This window comes from Boleophthalmus pectinirostris, unplaced genomic scaffold, assembly GCF_026225935.1.
Source record: "Boleophthalmus pectinirostris isolate CB_2022bp ecotype Guang Dong unplaced genomic scaffold, ASM2622593v1 HiC_scaffold_1, whole genome shotgun sequence".
In the NCBI taxonomy this organism is placed as follows: domain Eukaryota; kingdom Metazoa; phylum Chordata; class Actinopteri; order Gobiiformes; family Gobiidae; genus Boleophthalmus; species Boleophthalmus pectinirostris.
Window position 1 is genome coordinate 26,163,673 of NW_026570970.1, and position 19,461 is coordinate 26,183,133.

General features: G+C 36.7%; 1 protein-coding gene across 1 annotated transcript in view; it reads left to right on the plus strand.

The window, feature by feature from the left end:
* thsd7ba (thrombospondin, type I, domain containing 7Ba) overlaps nt 1–19,461 on the plus strand; it is a 327,257-nt gene that overhangs the window by 158,574 nt on the left and 149,222 nt on the right. The gene's annotated exons all lie outside the window — the stretch shown is intronic.

The following is a 19,461-nucleotide window of genomic DNA, read 5'->3' on the forward strand; positions in this document are numbered from 1 at the left end:
TATAAAAGGTTCCCCCCTGAGCTTTTGATTTGGGCCTAACTAAGTCCCATGTGAACAGAGTGCTGTCTCTGCCAAATGATTCTGTTAATTTGGGCGGGAACTTATGAGCAAATATTTTAAGAGCATTACATTGAGGAGGATGATCAAATAAGAAGTGGCAGTGGGCCTGTTTTTATTTATTATACTTTTTTTTAAAATATCTAGATGCAAAAAGGCAATTAAAGATGCACTATGGAACTTTTCTGGCTTTTTCTGGCACCGTCTATCCTCATTAAAAAGCAGGAGACAACATTAGACCACGTTACCAACCAGATCTGTGGAGGCTACTTTTGAGCAATAAAACACCTGCAAAATATGAATGCAAAATAGATACATTCATTGTCATACTGTGGAACATTACAGATAAAGCATCTCCATGGAGACAAGCAGGTAACAGAAAGGTTGCATAATGAACATTTTAATGATTCAAGTTAATAAATTCTTTCTTCAAAATGCCATGCTTGCCTGAAAAGATTGGTGTAGTGTAGAATGTTGGTTTTTAATGTTAACTTTTAGTCCAACTACCCAAAGAGACTTTTGGGTAATGTTCTTGACATTATGGCATGCTTTGGGAACTAAACATTTCACTTTTTGCCAGAAATGCATAATGAATCGTAAGAAATGCCTGTTCCTGTTTGGCCAAATTTCCTGTAATTCTCCCAAATAGAGTAAACAGTAAAACTTAGACCTGCCACATAAGCCAAGTCGACTCTGATCACTCCCCTGGTCTTGTCTATTAAAGGGTCAATTGGTGGGAATGCACAAGTTTAAACTGCTGATTATGCACAAACCTAATACCCTTAAATTGGGCTTTCTTTCTCCCATTAGACAGTATACATATTAATCACCCAGAGGAAGTAAAAGGAGGTTTTTGCAACAATTTTTTGTAAGTAAAGGTGCATTGTGGCAGAGTGGTCCTTTTTTGAAGGTTCATTCTTGTCATGGGCAGGCTGGCTCTTTTGTATTGGCTTATTTAATGTAATTTAGAATGTTTTTATTAGAGAAATATGCCTATATAGAATCTTTTGTGTTGTTATGCCATTTTTTCACATGTTGTCATCATTTTACAGAAAAGGAAGAAAAACACCAAGGTGCTAGATTTTAATTATACATTTTCTTCTTTCATTAATTCACCTGACTTGATCCACATACTTTCTGGATTCCATATTAATTCATTATAAAGATTTTTAGACAGAATAATGGATTAGTCTGTCCTCACATATTTCTGCAGTGTGGGTTTTAGCGGGTCTGATCTGGACTAGGAGCAGCTGAATATTCGTCTCTTATCTAATGGTAATCAGCTTTTCCGATTCACATCAAAGAATCAGTTCTTAGAGGTGGATCTTCCCACCTTCACTAGTTAAGACTTGAATGTACAGAAGACCACCTCGGCCACACCCGTGAAATCGCTGAGATCAGCTTAGTGTAAATTAAACTGTGAATGACTGAATGAATGTAAAAATCTCTTACAATATTTAAAATGGCATATTATTACTGTAGATCTCAACCCTCAAGGCATTATCATGACCACCTATTGTAGCGGTTCACTTGAAATTCAATAAAGACTGTAGCTTCAGAAAAGACAGAAACTTGTGTAGTTGACGCCCTGTGCTTTTTGAATTCCAATGAAGTAAAGGTGCTGACGTGAGCTCTCATCCGACTCAAGTGTAAAGAACACAGTAAGTCTCTATGACGAGTGTGGAGCAGCTTGTCAAATACAGCAGTGTGATGGCTCGTGTAAAGGGGGAGTTGTACAGGTTTCTCTGCCTTAGTGAATAAAGGTCATCCTCTATCAGCTAAATGTCAATTGGTTTGTCATATGAACCTATGCACACTGCTCTACTTTATATGTTGAGGTGAAGAAAAGAGAGTCGGGATGAAAATATCCGCAAAGATGTGATAATGAGCACAAAAGACAAAGTTTTGATTTTGTAACAAGTGTTCCAAAAGAAATTCTGTCTAATTTTTGCTTATAAATTTCAACCGGCCCAAAATAATTATCATTTTAGCCCATTAGTGTGACTCTATCCCTGCGCAATCTGATATTTGACTAGACATAATAATTTTACATTTGAAGAGAGCATTCATTTATTTAATCTTGATTTTCCCTTTTATACAATTTTGTGTGTATTTTATGAATTTAAATTTTACATAGTGGCATATTGAGCATTAGGGCTGCATGGTTTGGGGAAAAAATAAGAATTACAAGTTTTCAAAGATGTATTGTGCTCAAATTTGCAATGTATGTGAAACAAAGGACCAAGAGCAAGACTACAGTATAAAAATAGGCAAAATTTCTAAATCAACTATTGACTAACAAAAAAGGGAAAATATGAATGACTTTCATGGCCAAAAAAACAGGAGAAAAAAAAACACTATAAAAATGTAGGCAATAAATAATACTGATGAAACATTACAGAACTGAGAAACTAATACAGGAATATTTTGACTTGGATAAGATGTTTGTAGATGTACCATTATATTTCTTTAAAAAGACAGGATATATTGTTCTTTGTAGACCATATGCTACATTTGTGTACTTAACACTCAGTTAATTGTGATTCATCTTCAAACATACCATTTGCATCTCTTGGAAAACAGACACACTGGTTGATGATATGATGAGATGATCTTGATGATGAAGTGTTAACCTGAAGGTCTTATTCTGACTGGGAATGTGAGAGCTTCACAACATGCACACACAGAGACACAGGAATCCAGTGTAAGCTTCTAGACTCTTTTGTGTTTAGATCAGACTGTCGCTCCCCTAACAAGCTGCTCTCAGTCGAGTATTTAAAGTTCACTCTGCTCTGAGCTGCAAGTACATAAGTTAACATGACATGAATTCTAAATATTGGTATATTCCTTGGCAAAATTTAACATAATAGGGATGTGCAGTATAAGACCGAATCTGATCTGTGAATGGCTTCTTCAAATGAAAGAACTCCTTTTTACAACCAATAATTAATCACACTATTCAGTCTTAATATTATTGTTATATTTTGCTTTTTTAAAATGTGTATAATAATAAATTGTATAGAGCGCTCTTGAACAGCTGTGACAACCCCTCATTCATTTTAGGCAAGGGGGGTGAAGTGTTTTGCCTAACAACACAAAGGAAGTATGCAGTAGATCCACTGCTGCCTCACTACAGCACCTGCTATTCTAGTATCAGTTGCTAATGATGTCCTACTTACATATATATAGCCCCTACAAATGATATGCTGTGTCACCTTCATCAGAACTACCAAAACCTTTGAGATTCAGTTTAAAAATACTATGTAACTACTAGTATTCATGGACCATTCTGATATTGATCATTTTTGGATGACATATACCTTATACCTATTTCTAGAGAAGATCAAATCAATGGTGTGGACAAATGGTTTCCTTTTCAGAAATAAATAAATCAAAATAAAACACCATTATAATCTACAACAAGATAGCAGTTAATAACCTGGGTTTAGTTTCTACCACCATCCCCATAGACATCTGTTAAAATAGTCTGCTGTACTGAGTATTTGACCCAGGGGGCTGAGGCTGTAGAGACAGAGTGAGATGGATTTTACTCTTCTTACCTGAGAAGTGCTCCCGGATGGGCTATTTCACTGACTATAGAGAGACCTATCAAGAGACCGGCATTGTTTCACCCTTTGATCAACTGCACCGCATTTTACATCAAGTCTGAAGAGGATTTGTATAGGAAAGAGAGAAAAAGTAGGACACCGGACACAATAGCGTATTCACTGTTTTAGTATGTGAAATAGTTGTTAAATTGCACAAAGCCATTATTATTGGTTATGACATAAGAACCAATTGTCTTCACTGTGCTGTGGTAACTGTAGTAGCATGCTCAGGGCAAGGTTGTTCAGATTAGGAGAGTTTAAACAGGGTGATTCATGCAGTCAGATGAATGGGGCCTTGCTTTTAAGAGAAGGGACAATTTAAAACTCTTGATCTATGTGTCAGCTTATGAAGGCCTGTCTCCTCATTGTTGGCACAGATATTGATCACTGTAATTGAATGAAGGTAGTTGGTCGCAAGCAAATTTGTTCAAATTGCTCCCAGACACATTAAACTTCAATAAGACATAGCGCTAGACTTTGATAACAGACTGGCTTGCAGGTTTTACTTCTTATGCAACACATTTTAGAGCCAATATTATGTAAAATTTCTTTCAGAAGTTTTTAAATGTATACTATGAAACTTTGCTTGCCTCAGTGAAAATGTCACTGCTTTAGCCTTCGGTTTTTCACATAGTATAGTAGTATAGTATTAAACTAGAATGGCATAGTTTGCAACTCCACTCACAGTAAGAATTCATGCTTTCCAATGTGCTTTTTCAGCAGTAAATTCACTTGACAAAATGCAGAAACATTCAAAGCAGTAGTAAAGATGATTCTGTTAATTTGTTTACCATTTTGCCTCACCAGAAAAGTTACCTAGCATGTGATCACAGAGTAGGAAAACATGAAACCTGTATTTTTTCTTTTATTAGCACAGTAAGTCATAGTTAATCCATCTTGAATGCAAAAAATTTGACTTTAGAGCCCATACTTATTCAAACTTAAGAGGCCCTTATGCCAATTTGCAATACAACTTTTGCCTTATAAGCTTTGGCCTAACTTTTCTCACTGTGTTGTAAGACTACTAATCTAGTTGTTCCTTTCATACCAAAAGACACAACCCTTTTTCAATGGGCTGTGTAGCTTGTAGTTATTCAGACAGAAGTCCATGAATAAAAGCCTGCTGTTGGAGCATTGACATTGGGCACATGTTGTTTCCCGGAGCAGTCTGGAGACAAATGTGTTCCCAAGACCTCAGTCTGATTGTCATTCATGGCATTACACATACAAGGCAGCAGGACTGGTCACATGTTGATATATTACAGAGTCTTTCATCATTATTACTTATGAATTAATATGAATATGTTATTAATTATGAATATTGTTTTAAATCAACAGTTTCTGAGCATTTGTCATTAGTGAATTGTGTTTCAGTAGCTTGTCTTTGCCTCTGAGCTTGGTTTTCTTACGCTGGAGTGAGCAGCAGAATAATGGCCCCTGCACACACCAGGGGGCAGGCAACATTTCAATGGACACAACACATTCAATTAAGTCTGTACCATTTTTTTAAACTAGGGATTACACATTTTTCAGTTTTGAATTGTATGTTTTAATTATAGTAGCCTACGTTTTAATTTAGAATGATGTTTTTTTTCTTTCAAGGCTTGACAAATTACCTGACAGCTTGCATGCCGTGCCTGGCATTGAGGTCAATTACACACGCATCATTTTACATACCTTATTGGATGTCCTTTTTTTAACAATTAAAACCTGTAATTGAATAAATTGCAATATAGATAAGTTTAATAACATGCAGCGGAACGCTCAAGGCAAAGCAATAGCATCTCCAGCAGTCAAGGTGGCAGGTGTCGTATATTCCTTACCAGAAAAGTTACGTACTGCACCTTTTAAAATTATTCAATTTTGTTTCCATTCTTTATACTTGTACCAGTTTGCTATTGTAAAAAAGTATAATAATTATTGTCTTTATTTTACAAATTACATTTTTGAGACCCCTACATATGTGTATTTTGTCTCAACCACTAAAGCTACTACCTACTTGTGTTACCTTCAGACAAAATCACACCCTAGTGCTTTTAACCAACCACATATGCTCATATATTTATTTAGTTTCCATAGTTGTACTATTCAAACTTTGCTATTGTAAAAAGACAATACAAATTCAGTCTGTTACCCTTTTTGCCCCTGTAAATGTCATTCACTAGGACCCACTGAGCGCCCCTGCCCTGCTCTACACCTCCTCCACTTTCAAACTTGGAGAGTTTCTCAAAGCTAAAGTTGTATAATGCTGTTGAACTCTAGGGGAGCGTGGTTCACACAGATTTAAATGAGTCAGTCACAAAGTTGCATTTCAATGGGCTGTTAGTGGAACAGGCATAAACAGCGAGCGGTGGGAAAAGGCCGCTGCTGGGTTTGGCTGTAGGGCTGCTCCGAGCGCTCCCCTTGATCCGGATCACGCTCTCACATTGTTCATTCCGCCGCACGCACTCCCATTCACCACACAACGAGACCGGGAATACAGGGAGGCAACTGTGGATGTGCAAAAGCATTACCAACCCTACTGGTTTTGTCATGTCAATAAATAAAAAAAACATGGAGACCAAATGAGAATATTAAGTAGTTCAAGTCAAGGTCACGTTTTTGTATTTGACAGAATTCCACATTTGTGCATTTGTCAAAACTTTTCTCCCAAAACAACTGCGCTGTAATGAGGAGGAAAACTTTTGTTGGTGCACTAAGCATTATAAAAATATGGTTTTGTAGTTTCCTTTTGTAAAAGTAAACCCTAAAGGTGCATAACTTAACTTTTCTTCTTGTCTCCATGGAGACATTTTTGCTTTCCCCCAAATATGCCACAGTATGGCATTAAACTTCTCTACCAAACAAATAGGTGGTGCCATATCGATTGGTTCTGTGGTAAAGTGACCCCATCATTTATCTGTCTCAGCTGTAAAATGTTACCATCAACTATGTGAGGCCTATACATAGTTTTGCACTCATTTGTGCACAAAAACTGATCATCTATTACTAAAAGCCTTTTACAATTTGGCATAGTGCCCGAGGATTCAATTATCGTGTCTAACAAACTGCTTTCCTACACCATATCTTCCTCATCTTCACCATTCACCACCAGGGGCACCTATCTGCGGAATAGCCTACAGTTATGGGTCATGGTTTGAATTGGCTAACTTGCTGCAATCTTTCCCTTCTCACAAGATAATGCGAAGGAAAATGACTATTCCTTTTATATCTGTTCTTTTCTTTGTTGCATAATTGCCTGACCATACCAGAAAGCCAACGTGTTATGTATCAGAACTACATCCTTGCTCTGATGAACAGATGTATAAACCCATGCCACACTGACATAGAAGGATTTTAGTGCACCATGCACACCAAAAGTAAAATGAAGTGCCATTTCCCTGTTTCTTTGCCTTTTGCACCTCAAACTGTTGGTGCTGCTGCTCAGTCCAATTATATCAAACTCCATCAAAGCAGCTATGGAGACCTGGATATTTTTTTTACTCTGCAAGACAAGAGTGGCAGAAATAATTGGCAATTCACCACTATTATGAGAGGTCACTGCAGCGCTAGCTGTTTGCCATTAGCATAGCAAGGGTGCATGGATGAATAAGCCTTGATTTAATTAGCATGACTCAGAATGAAGAACTGGAATAGACTCTTAAGTGTTACAGTCCACTCTAGTCTAAAGGTTTACTCAGGATTATTATATGTGTGTAACAATAGATCTGCTTTGTTATAAGTCTAATACTCAAATTGCTCAATGCTCAAGTTGCTCTCATTTAACAATATCCTTGTGTGTTGAAATGGCTTTTAAATGTGGTTGAAGTGAAAATGGAAGCTAAAGGTGCACTATGTAACTTTTCTCAAGGGTTTACCATATGCTCAACACCATGTAAATGTTATTATTACTTTATTTGGATTGTATGGAGAAGATGATATCACCATAGTCAAGTTACATCTGTTTGAAGGAGTAAGGGAATTTTTTCATGCCATAAAAACATATTATGCAGTTTAAAAAAAATGCAACATGTTTAAATTAAATAGTGTACAGGGGAACATTCCAGGCAAAGCAATAAGATCTCCATGGAGACAAGCAGGCGGCGTATTCCCCACCGGAAAAGTTACATAAATTTAAAAAAGTTTGTTTTACTGTCTTAGCTGATCTTTTGGTGGTTTTCAGACCAATCAGTGACTTTACCAGTGACTATATCTGTATATATCTGCATATCTTCATTCTACTACATACTGAACTATTTGGATTCTCTATAACATGTCTCATATGTGCATTTTTTTTTTTTTTTATGTAGCATCCTTCTTTTGAATGAGATCTGCCAGCTACTGTCAGAAAAATACATTCAAATGATTTCATGTTTACAAAATAAATTCATGTAGTTATGACTTATGCAAACTTTTCCACTTCTCACTTTAAGATGACATTTTCTTCACCTTGGCCTAAAATATGCGTATACTTGTAACATGTTGTACTGCCATATTGTGGTGTTGTACAATGGTGATACAAGGCAAGCAGTTTTGTATGTCAATTTGCAGGGAACTCACAGCACTAGTAATTTGTATTTGGAAGAGCAGAATATACATCATTTTGTGAGCCCAAACACTGAGCAGTTAATCATTGAGAAAGGTGTCAGGTGAACTTTTAATGAAGATTGGTGGATGGGTGTTTGATCTTTATTACCTGCAAACACTTGGTGCCCTATTGCACACACTATGGCTTTGGAGATTAGGCACTTTGTAATATGCTCCAGGGATGCACAATATTAAAACTACTGTATTTTGTAGTTCCAGCACATGTTCAAATCATATGAAGTTTTTTACTATAGCAATAGCTGAGTAGTTTTAGCAAGTCCTGTGGACACTGAGTTTGATGGGTCAAAACCCTCAAAGCCTGTGTGTTTTTCTCAGCTTACCAGAGTGTAGCGCTAGTGTCCTTCAAAATTTGATATGATACACGATACATGACTCACAATACAATATTATCACAGTCGATATGACGTGACATGACGATACAAGCGATATTGAAATATTGCACATGAAACACACTTTAAAAACAATATTCTTTGTTAAACCACTACTTGTGCAGTTATTATGACTCCCATCTATTTTAATCATCAAAACAGTGAATATGTCTAATATATTGCATAAACAAGTTTCCTTAATTCAATTGAATAAATATTGTACTATTTATTATAATATTAAAAAAACAACAAAACTGCCATGTGGTCACACAAAAGAATAGCTAAAAGTACCAAATAAATCCTCTTGGTGATATATCGATACAGCAGGGAGCTAGCAGGAGAGCTATAGTGTTATTATGGTAATACAAGGTCGATAATTGAAACCTGGCACATCTACATTGTTTCCTTATAATATGAGTAACCCAAACCTTAACCTATGAAGACTGTACATTTCCTCGAATGAATGTTATTAGTGTTAAAGCCTATACACTCTGTGTATTGAACATATGAAGTGGGTGGAGCATGTTTCTTCACAAAAGTGCAGGCCTGTCTGGTTCATATGCAGTATAGAGGCGCTGTATTGACCCTGAACAGCTCCTCCTGAGACTTTACACAGACTATGTCCAAAATGGCTCACTGGGGAACCCCATGTTATTGGCTGAGCTAAGTGCTGCTCTTGTGTTAGTATTTATTCAATCATAAATCCAGAAATAGCCTCTGTGTTGGACTGTAATTAATCTTAAGTTTGTACAAAGAGGTTCAATAGTATTTTAGAGAAGACACGGTGACCTCCAATAAAAGAGATTCAGAATGTTGTATAGCATCTGTCTTAGTTAGATTCTTTCAGGACTTTTATTCTTTCATGTTGTCCATGCTAGGAGCCTGCATTTTCACATATACTACCAGTCAGGGATGTACTGAAAAAGGGGGCGACCTTACCATACCAACTGCCTGAGCAGCCACTCTCTTTTACATTCTGTTCAAATCCAAGAGGGACTGGGACTGAACCACAGACTGTGAAAAACCTCCGTCCAAACTTTAGATGATCCAACCACAGCTGCTAATTTGTAACATGTGTCCTTCAAATGCAGAAGACATCCCTTCTCGAAAATTCTTGTAAACATTCAGAACAAATTCTTATTTGATAAAAATCTGGACTGGACTCAGTCCTTGATGTAGATTTTTATCCTTTTTTATGTATAAGCAGCAATGTTTGTTTTAAACACAAACAGAGCATGCGTCTCTTGGTTGGTTAATCCACCTGTCGGTGTCCCCTCTGAAGCCAGGGAGACAGGAAATGTCTCCAGATCCAGTTTTTTCAAAGCATTCTGGCTGGTCATGGAACCTTACCAAATGCACTATGTAACATTTCTGATGGAGGATGTGCTACCATCATGTTTCCATGGAGATGCTACCTAAAATGTTCCACAATATAAATGAATGGTGTTGTGGTTTTCTAATGCCGTTTTAACAAGGATCAAGGACATCTTATTTTATACATGCTAAGGTCTAGTTGCTGTTAATGCTACTGATTTACATTTAGGGTTGTATATGTGATACAAACATAAGATAGCACATTAACATAAACTATGTCTGTCTAATATTCATGTTTTTAAATGTTTGATTAGTAACCTTAAAAACTTTATATATACTGTATATTTTATTTGCACTACTGATTAAATAAGCAGAAACGTGGTATGGTATGGTATGGATTGATGTATTTTGAGTGTCCTTCCCTAGGTCCTAATTTGCCTTATTTGTGCCTGCAGTTACATAACCTATTACAGATGGCATTACCATAAATGCTATAGCATAAAATTTACTATCTGGAGGCGCATTAAACAATATGAGCTGCAAATAAGAAAATCCGTTGGTCTGTGACAGCATATTATTCATAGCCCTAATACTTGCATTTTTATTACATCGTGACAAAAAAGAAGGGTTACAATTTGGGAGTCACATTTATCAAACCTTAAAAATGCTGAAATACGAATGAGCTTTTTTATTTAATTTTTTCATGTCACAAATGATATGCCAAATGCTATCATACATATACCTTAATGTAACTTTTTATGGTTGTGTTTCAGTGGCTATTTACAGAGAAAGCAGAAATGTATATCAGAATGTGAGGCTGTTGCTTGCTTTTGGCTTCACTAGTAGTTCTGCGCTGTTGTGATTTTCACATTCTAAAACAAAAATCAAATTACTGATCACTGAAAACACAAGGACATATTGTTAGTTATTTATTAAATATTTCAGGAGGAAATTATTTGGACCTTTTGTCTGTTTTTGTACTGTATCTATAAAATATCTAAAATGTCTGCTTCAGTATTGGCATTATTAGTTGTTTTAGTGCCCTGTACTTTCATTCTGTGTCAGTGTACATGTACCCTTGGTGGTAAATAAAGTCCTCCACAGTTTTAAGGTTTGGTTAATATAAATTTTATATGTACATTTTTTGTCCTCCTTTGGATAAGGCCTTGGCTGTAGCTCTTGTAGCAATGGTATACTCCCATTATAGACCTGGCTGAGATCTGTTTGTACTTGTGAAGCCAATTCTAAGATGGTACTTGATGTCACTAGTTTGAGAGTGACTGGTTATTCACAATTCTAGCTGAAATTGCACAGGGGAAAAATGATCCAATATATAGTCAGTAGACCAAGACGTTATGAAATATAGTATGATGTAAAATACAGAATAATATTGCACTGAGGGGCCGACTCTCTTGGGCTTGATATCTTGGAATTTTAGTTGCCCGTCACTCTAAAAGGATGTAAAATTAAAGTTTGTGTCATTCAAAAATGTTCCAATTCAGTACAGATTAAATTTTTTTTTTTTTGCTTTGGTACATTGAGAGATTAAATAAAATATAAAATGATCAAACAACAAAATAGTGCCACATATTGGCAACTGTGCTTTGCTTGTGACCCTGCATACCTTTACCTTATACCTTCAGTGTCCTTGGAGGGCTGTATCAAAGTTGGATGCCTCAGTTTGATTTCTCGATAGTGTCCTATCCCATAAGTCTACAGTAATGGAATCTGTGATAAGAACAGTACCAGCAGAGGGGGCCGCGCTGTCTGGGTCCTGATAAAGATGATCCAGAGACTGTAGTCTTTGGGCAGGGGTTAGCTGAGTATCACTGTCCAAAAACAACTCTCTATATTGAGTGTATTCATGTGAGGTTTCATATTTGTAGAGTCTGACTCTACTTTTATATTATTTTACTTTTACTTTTACTTATGCTTATACTTATGACTAATGTTAAATTCGTAAAACAAAGCTTAAATTAACCATCTGCCTTGATGATCACCTGTTTTTCAGTTTAACGTCTGTGATGTGATAAGTACTCACAGTATCTTACTCAAGAATGTATTAACCAAAGACCTCACAAACATTCTCCTTTTAATTTCAGACACAGAAAATATTAAAATCATTCCAGACAAATTCTTCAGTTAATAATCAATGCTGAATGTGTGAAGTTATTCAAAATATTGCCAATTGCCAAGCCAACCCTGCGACCAAATTAATTCATCTTAAATCATTTGAAAAAAGATTGAAAGTAATCAAATGTATAATTACATGTCTTATCTTTATCCATAAAAAGTGCCCCAGCTTCACCACCTCTTTTCCTTTCCTTTTTTTTTTTTTAAACTGTCCCCTGTAATGAAATATACATGAATTCTCAGCGATGGTTGCATCCATTCCTGGTTTAGGAATGGTGAAATGGAAGTTTTCCATTATTCAGACCTCTTTTCCAAGTCTTTTCTTTCACAGTTTCAAGTGCTTTCACCACCTACAGTACATCTCTATTCACTTGTCCAAAGATAGTAAGTATAAGCCTCTGCATCAATAGCCACAGCTCCAATTAGCTCCCAGCAGATGTTCGAGCTGAACTTGAGTTTGTTAAAAGTTGTTCTGCTGCTTCTGCTTAGGTGTTCTGTTTTCTGAAGCATACCGTGTACAAATGGGCTCCGTTGTGTTTCCATTGAGAATTTTCAACAAGTTTTATATACATTGAGTTGAAGTTTGCATATTGTTTTCAAAGCACAGAAATGCATAAGTCCAACTTTCATTTGTGTAACATTACATTGGACATCCTCTTTTCTTTTCAAATTCCGAACCTCCTACTCCTGGATTTCAGCTTCTTGTTATATGCAACATTTTGAGGACTTTATCCATACAAAAGAAATGATTTTTTGTTTTAAATTGTTCATTGCTATGGCAGCAGTCTTATTTTTTATCGTTCTGAAAGCCAAGGGTATATATGTGATCAGAGTAGTGAGTTGGCATATGCTTCCTTCCAGCACTATCTTTTCCATTTATCTGGGCTTGGGACTTATCCAAAATACATTGGCAGTGGCTTGGGTACTATTGGAGTCTTTCTGATTGAAGGAAGATGTGACAGAAGGTAAATGATATGGTGCAGAGTATACCTATAGGACATATATAGGAGAAATATTCAAACCAATTACATCAAGTGTGTTAGAAGCTCTACCAGGCGAGCCACTGAAGTACCCGATTCAAGCAACCTTGGTGGTCTCAAAATGCATTTTTAGTTATCACTATCAGAATAGGCCCATATAGTGGCATTAATCAAGATACAATTCAGCACTTTCAAACTTTTATACCTTTGAGAGTGGGAACTTTTGTATATATTATATTTATCATATAATTATACTATTATGGTATTATAATTGTTTTATTTGCTTTATATTGTAACTCTATTTCTTCATCTGATCGCAAAGCATGTCTTTAATGAAAATAATTTCTCATTGTGTATAAAATCAAAGAATTCTGATTCAGAGATCGTTTATGTCAGCCTAATAGGCAAAAAAATCTATACATGTTTCATATCTTACATATCAAGCAAGCGTTACTCTCATCTTCCTTTTGAAAGAAAAATCAGCAGATGTATCATACGCAGCATGGCATTTTCCCCCCTTTGTAACACGATTGTCACTTTATCTTGTGCTAGCCCTGGTCACCTGCTTTATCAAAACACCAAGGTCTTGTCTTCAGGTTTCTGCTTGTAGATACGACCATTAGTTCTGCTCTTTGCTTACGGTTAGAGAGGAGTCCTGGGTCAGCCGTAGACAGAGAGAGACACAGGAGTGAATGACATCCGATCCAATTACCTGTCACCTCCACACATGCTGCTGGGAACACTGCAGCAGAGTCCACATGAGACAAGCAATTACATGGGGAAAGATTGTGATCAGTGTACAAGAGCTGACCGTAACCCAGCTCCAATCCCCATAGTCTAAAGTGCCTAAGGTATTCGTAAGAGGGTGCTTAGTGAGAGAGAAGCTAGAGAGGCAAGCCATCTTCATAAACAGTAATATCATATGTGTATACAAGTGAGTGGCTGGGTCTGTAGGGGTCATATAAAATGGTGGTCATTGATTTAAATTGTGTGTATTTTAATGCAATGGTGCATAATGGTCAAGTAGGCAACATACTTGAATCATATTCTTCAATTTGATGAGGTCATACTCTCTCAGATTGAAGATGAGCCTATATAAATCAATGTGCAAGATAGTAGTTTAGAAAGAAATGAAAAACATGCATTCTTACTGTGAACACACTTTCTCTCGACAGATCTAACCTGTAACCTGGCCTTTTGGTGTCACCTATTTGTCACCATTGAGACAGATAAAGATGTAAAATTCCATCCCGTGGAACATACTAGGCAAAGCAATAACATCTCCTGGGAGGCTAACAGGTGATGGACCATCAACCAGAAAAATTATCTTATGCATCTTGACATTAACCCAACTGATCAACATTCTGAAATAAAACTAAACCGCTCGCGCAAAGTGTGATAAATATGATAAAAGTGCCTGCTTATTTCAGTAAGATTGTGACTTAAATATTCCCTCTTTCAGTGTGTTTATGTGATATTTGAAGTTGCCGCTGAAGCTGTAAAATAGCCGTAGTCTGTAGATGTGCTCCACTTGACTTCCACGTTCACTCGCTCCCTCGCACTTTCACACGTCATAATACCAAACCCATAATTGGCCATATTTGGAAGTTCAGAGGGCTTTTCTAACCAAATACATATCAGTTTTTTTATGGAAATAAAACGTAAATGAGCGTGGAGGTGTTAGTAGCTCGGTGTTGGCGAATTAGCCGCAACTGTTACTTAAAAAGGAATTTGCGAGCTTAGAACACTTTGTGAATCTGGAGCAGAGTTCTCTCAGCATCTTCTTCAAGTGGAAGTTGCAGATATTTTTTAAGAAAAGATTCATGAATGAGGCCCAACATCTCTTGGCTGGCCTGGGAGCGCCTCTGGGTCCCATCAGAGGAGCTGGAGGGAAGTGTCTGGGGTCAAACAAGTCTGGGAGTCCCTGTTTAGACTACTGCCCCTGCGACCTTGCTCTGGATAATCAGTAGAAAATGGATAGATGGATAGTCCAGGTGTAGATTCAGCTTTAGTCCCAGTTTGGTCCTAATTTTGTGTGAACGCATGGTAGTCGAACATGGGAGCATCAGTTGGTGCCCCATAATGCCACGCTTCCGACAGGATGCGCAAACATTCGGTGGCACATTTACCCAATCCATTCATCGCTGTCAGCCGTAATGAGATCTTCATCAGGAAGGCACTCGGAGCGGCAGGAATGATGTTCATGTCAGCTGTTTTTAAATTATTCATGTGCCCACCTTCGCCTCTTTGTTTTCTTGACTTTACAGAGAGGAACGGCTGCATTCATTTGAAAACCTTTGACAACCCCGTGCTGTGGGCAGGTTAGGATCTACACAACAGTAACAAAGACAAATGCGACTGAGGCAATGACCCTGAGAGGAGAAAGCAGGAGAGGTGCTTTGCTCATACCAAACATTAGTAAGCAAACATTTCTCATGATTTGACGGAGATGCTGACAAAGTTCAATACAACGAACAACACTCTCAAATTCATCACCTTGTTTCTCTGCCGTGTTTGCATTTACACCAAGAATAAAACTGGCAAATACAAATATGGACAAAACCAGCCATGTAACATTTTTGTACCTGGAACAAAAGAAGCTAAGCATTAAAGATCTTGTATTAAACCATTTAACTGTGGGAGTAGCCATAATATGTACTCAAGTATTTTTGCTTTTATATTTGTTCTAAAAAAGGAATAAAATAAAGGCAAAAAACATCAAGGCAACTTGAACACCCAGTCTGGTTTATTTTCATTCTGCTGTTTGCAAATGATAATCAGAATAAAATTACAATTCAAATTTCCAGTGGGTTTCATCTTTTTCACCTTCCAGACAGCACTTTAAGCATATTTAAACTTTTGAAAGATGTAATTTGCTTTAAATTGTTAAATGCTCAAAGTTCTTCCTCTGGAAGGTCTTTCTTTCTCTTTCTTTCTTTCTCTTTCTATCTCAAATGTCCATAGCTAGCTACTTAGGTCCCTCCTTAGCTAGCCTCTTGCATTTTCCACAATTCATTTTCCACAATCCACCGGTCCCTTACTTGTGTCATTTGAACTGCACATGCTGCACTCCTTAGTGGGTTTAAATCCCATGATACAATCTTTTAAAACTGCTCAGTGTGTGAGCCATGTAGCCACAAAATCAACCAACCACTCCAATAGTGGTTGGCTGTTGGCCATGGGACAGTAGTAACTACAGTAGTTCTAAAAATACAAATAATACATTGTTTTCCCAGTAGTTTTGCATCTTCAACAAAGTTTACCTGCAATTACTGTCCATCTCTAATATGGTATAGAGATCAACTACACTTTGTGTGTTGCTAGTGACATGAACAGTACTTTCCCCTATAAACACACATGTGGCTGTCTCCTCTGGTAAAATAAATGGTACATGAAAACATAATAAGTTTCTATTTGATTATTCATGGGTCTTGATACAGACCCACTGTTTGTTTAGCTTTGGTAGGTGGGAAAACCCCTCCAAACATGGAATATATCAGAGACGACTATCATTTTTCTTGACCTAAATGCACCAAATGTTATGGACTGGCTTGGACATTGAAATAGGCTTTTGTGCTCTTGCAGATAACTCCTGGGGGTAACCGCAATTATAATGAGGCTGCGGTAGAATGATGATTGATTATTCACTTACAAGACTTGGGGCAGGTATTAAAATAATTATCTTCATGATTTACTGTACTATTGATTAGAAATAAATCACTAAAGTACGCTTTGGCTTGTTGCTTTGGCACTAGAACACTGTATTTAAACAGGTGTCATATTACCGTAATGTACTGTTTGGCTCAAGACATTTTTTGCATAATAAGCTTTTGAATGCCCAAATTTTCATTATGTCCCTAAGTGCTTACAATGTGTTTTACGGTTGTCCTTTTTATATTAGTGGCCATTATGTTTAGATTAGACATTTAATTAGTACAAGAGCTAGAGCTGAGGATGTAATGTTAAATCATATCCAAACCTCAAGGGGACAATGCTATAACAGAATACCCCCAAGGTACTTAATCCATTAGTGAGTAAGCTGCTCTGCCTTGGGATGCTAAAAACAATAAGTACTTGTCATAGCCCCAAAACAAAGACTATACACTTATTAAGCTTTTATGGAAATGTGTGATTTATATTCACAAGATGAGGCCAAACTTTTCACACTAGCTGTTTTCTCTGTGTAGCATCATCACATTTGATTTAGCTGCAGGTGGTTCTTTCTTCACATTACAAATATAGCCTCAGTTTTAATACTTGATGACATTTCTTTTCATCCAAACTGGCTAAAACAAGCTGATTCAGGACTCAGAGAGATGAAGTGAATGCCTGATAAATCTGATGAGTTTCTTTTTGCATATGTAAGTGATAGGAAGTTGGAAAGGAGTACTTGCAGAAGGGCTTGTTGGCATGCATAGGTAATTTTAATTCTTAGGTCTTAAAAAACAAAAACATATTTTCTGAGAGGAAAGAAATATGATTGTGAAGTAGGCTTGTCAAAAGCATCAATACCCAGATAATGATCAATACTAAAACAAGTATCAAAACTAAATATGTAAGTAGCAGTACTAAAAAATTATTAGCCTTGCCAGCAGGACGAATTCTTGCAATTTTTGTGCTCCAATCAGCTCCAATTATTACAATGATTTCTGAATGCTTTCAGCAAGAGCCATCCCAGATGGATATGTAGATGTCTATACAGAGGGCTACACATATCAATCTCGCAAGAGCCAGATTACAAAATTGTACCCTTCCTTAATAGAAATTAAATAATGTGGAGCCATATCAGAACTAGTAATATACCACAAGGTAATATTATATAATATTAAAATGATTATTTTGTGTTTTAAATTTCAGTGTATTGTCTAAAAGAAAACATTTTCTACATAATCAAAATCTAATTTGAAATTTTAGTATCATGACAACACTAGTAATTTAACCAGGTAATTTGTCATTTGTGAATTTATTGAATTGGAAAAGGGAAAAAAAATAAAATAAATAAAAAAAGTCAAGTACTATAAATCAAGATTACTTGCATCTTGTAATTAAAGAAGCCCTTTGTAACCTTTTTGGTTGCCTATCTCTCTAGAGACAAGGAAATGATGCAGGCAGGCCAAGGTACAGGACAGATCAATGAAGACGCAACCCTGTGCTTAGTAAGAATGCATGTTTTTCAACACCGAAATGGGTAAACCTTTGTTTGTTTGTTGTTGTCATCACATGTTTGAGATGTGTTGCTGTCATGAACAAAACCTTTAAAGTAAATATTTCTTAACATCATATTGTGTATGTTGTTAAAAGTGTATTTTTTTTTAAACACAACATGGTTTATATTATTAAACCTGTGCGTTCTAATTTAATTTACTTTTCACAATAAGGTGTAAGTGGGTAGTGTGTCTTTGGTTGGCAGTTTTTCACTTTTTTACTCCATGGCATAGGTATCATTTAATTAAAAGTGTTGAGACAGAGAAAGGGGAGTGAACAAATCGCTCCTGGGCAAGTACATAATGAAATTAGTTTTTGACAACTCATGATTACTTTCTACAATAAATATCAACAATTGTAGTCTATAGCCATGTAATTAACCAGTCCGCTGTTCAGCTAAAGCATTGAGCACATTTCACCAGTGAGGTAATCAATGTGCTCCTAATGTAATTGGAGATAAATAAACCCGTCTGGACAGTGCAGTGGTTTGAGACACTGCTCAATATGATCAATATGTTCACAAAGAGCTCCCTGTCTGATCACTGGGACTCACTGAAAGATTCAGAAAAAGTAACTCTTGACATCACAAGGACCTGTGTCTATTTCCATTCTGGCATTTCATGTTGAAATAATATGAAAAAATCTATGATTTCTAAAGTTATGCATTGTTAACCTTAATTTTCAGAGGGTGAGGTGGCAGAAGGATTTTCTGCTGGTGGAGAGGAGGGTGGTGGTGGTTGTATTAATGTGACAAGCTTAAAGGATCATTAGTTGAGTAGAATTAATAGCAAAAGACAGGTGAGGAGGTTGAAACAAGGGAGGGAAACTTTCCATTGACTTTAATGTCCCTTCACAATTGTACTTGTTTGGTCATAGCCTGAGCCCAGTTTAAGTCTGATGTAGACTTGGTTTGGTCCTGCCCTAGTTCTGATCTAACCCTGGTCTGTGTTTAGTTCAATATTTTAACAGTCACAAGTTTATTTGAGCACAATTGATCTACCTTGAGTTGAAGCAAAGTATTTCAAAACATGCTTCTAAACCCAGATGATAGGGTTACCTTGACAACATCAATTTTACAAGGAGAAAAGTATTTGCATTTGCACACAGAGCTTTAGAGGCTAATGATTTCAATCGATGCAGACTTTTTGCTAGCGTCTTTGTGGTCGGAACCTATTGTATCGCTCAGTTGTAACACAATGAGTGTGGCTG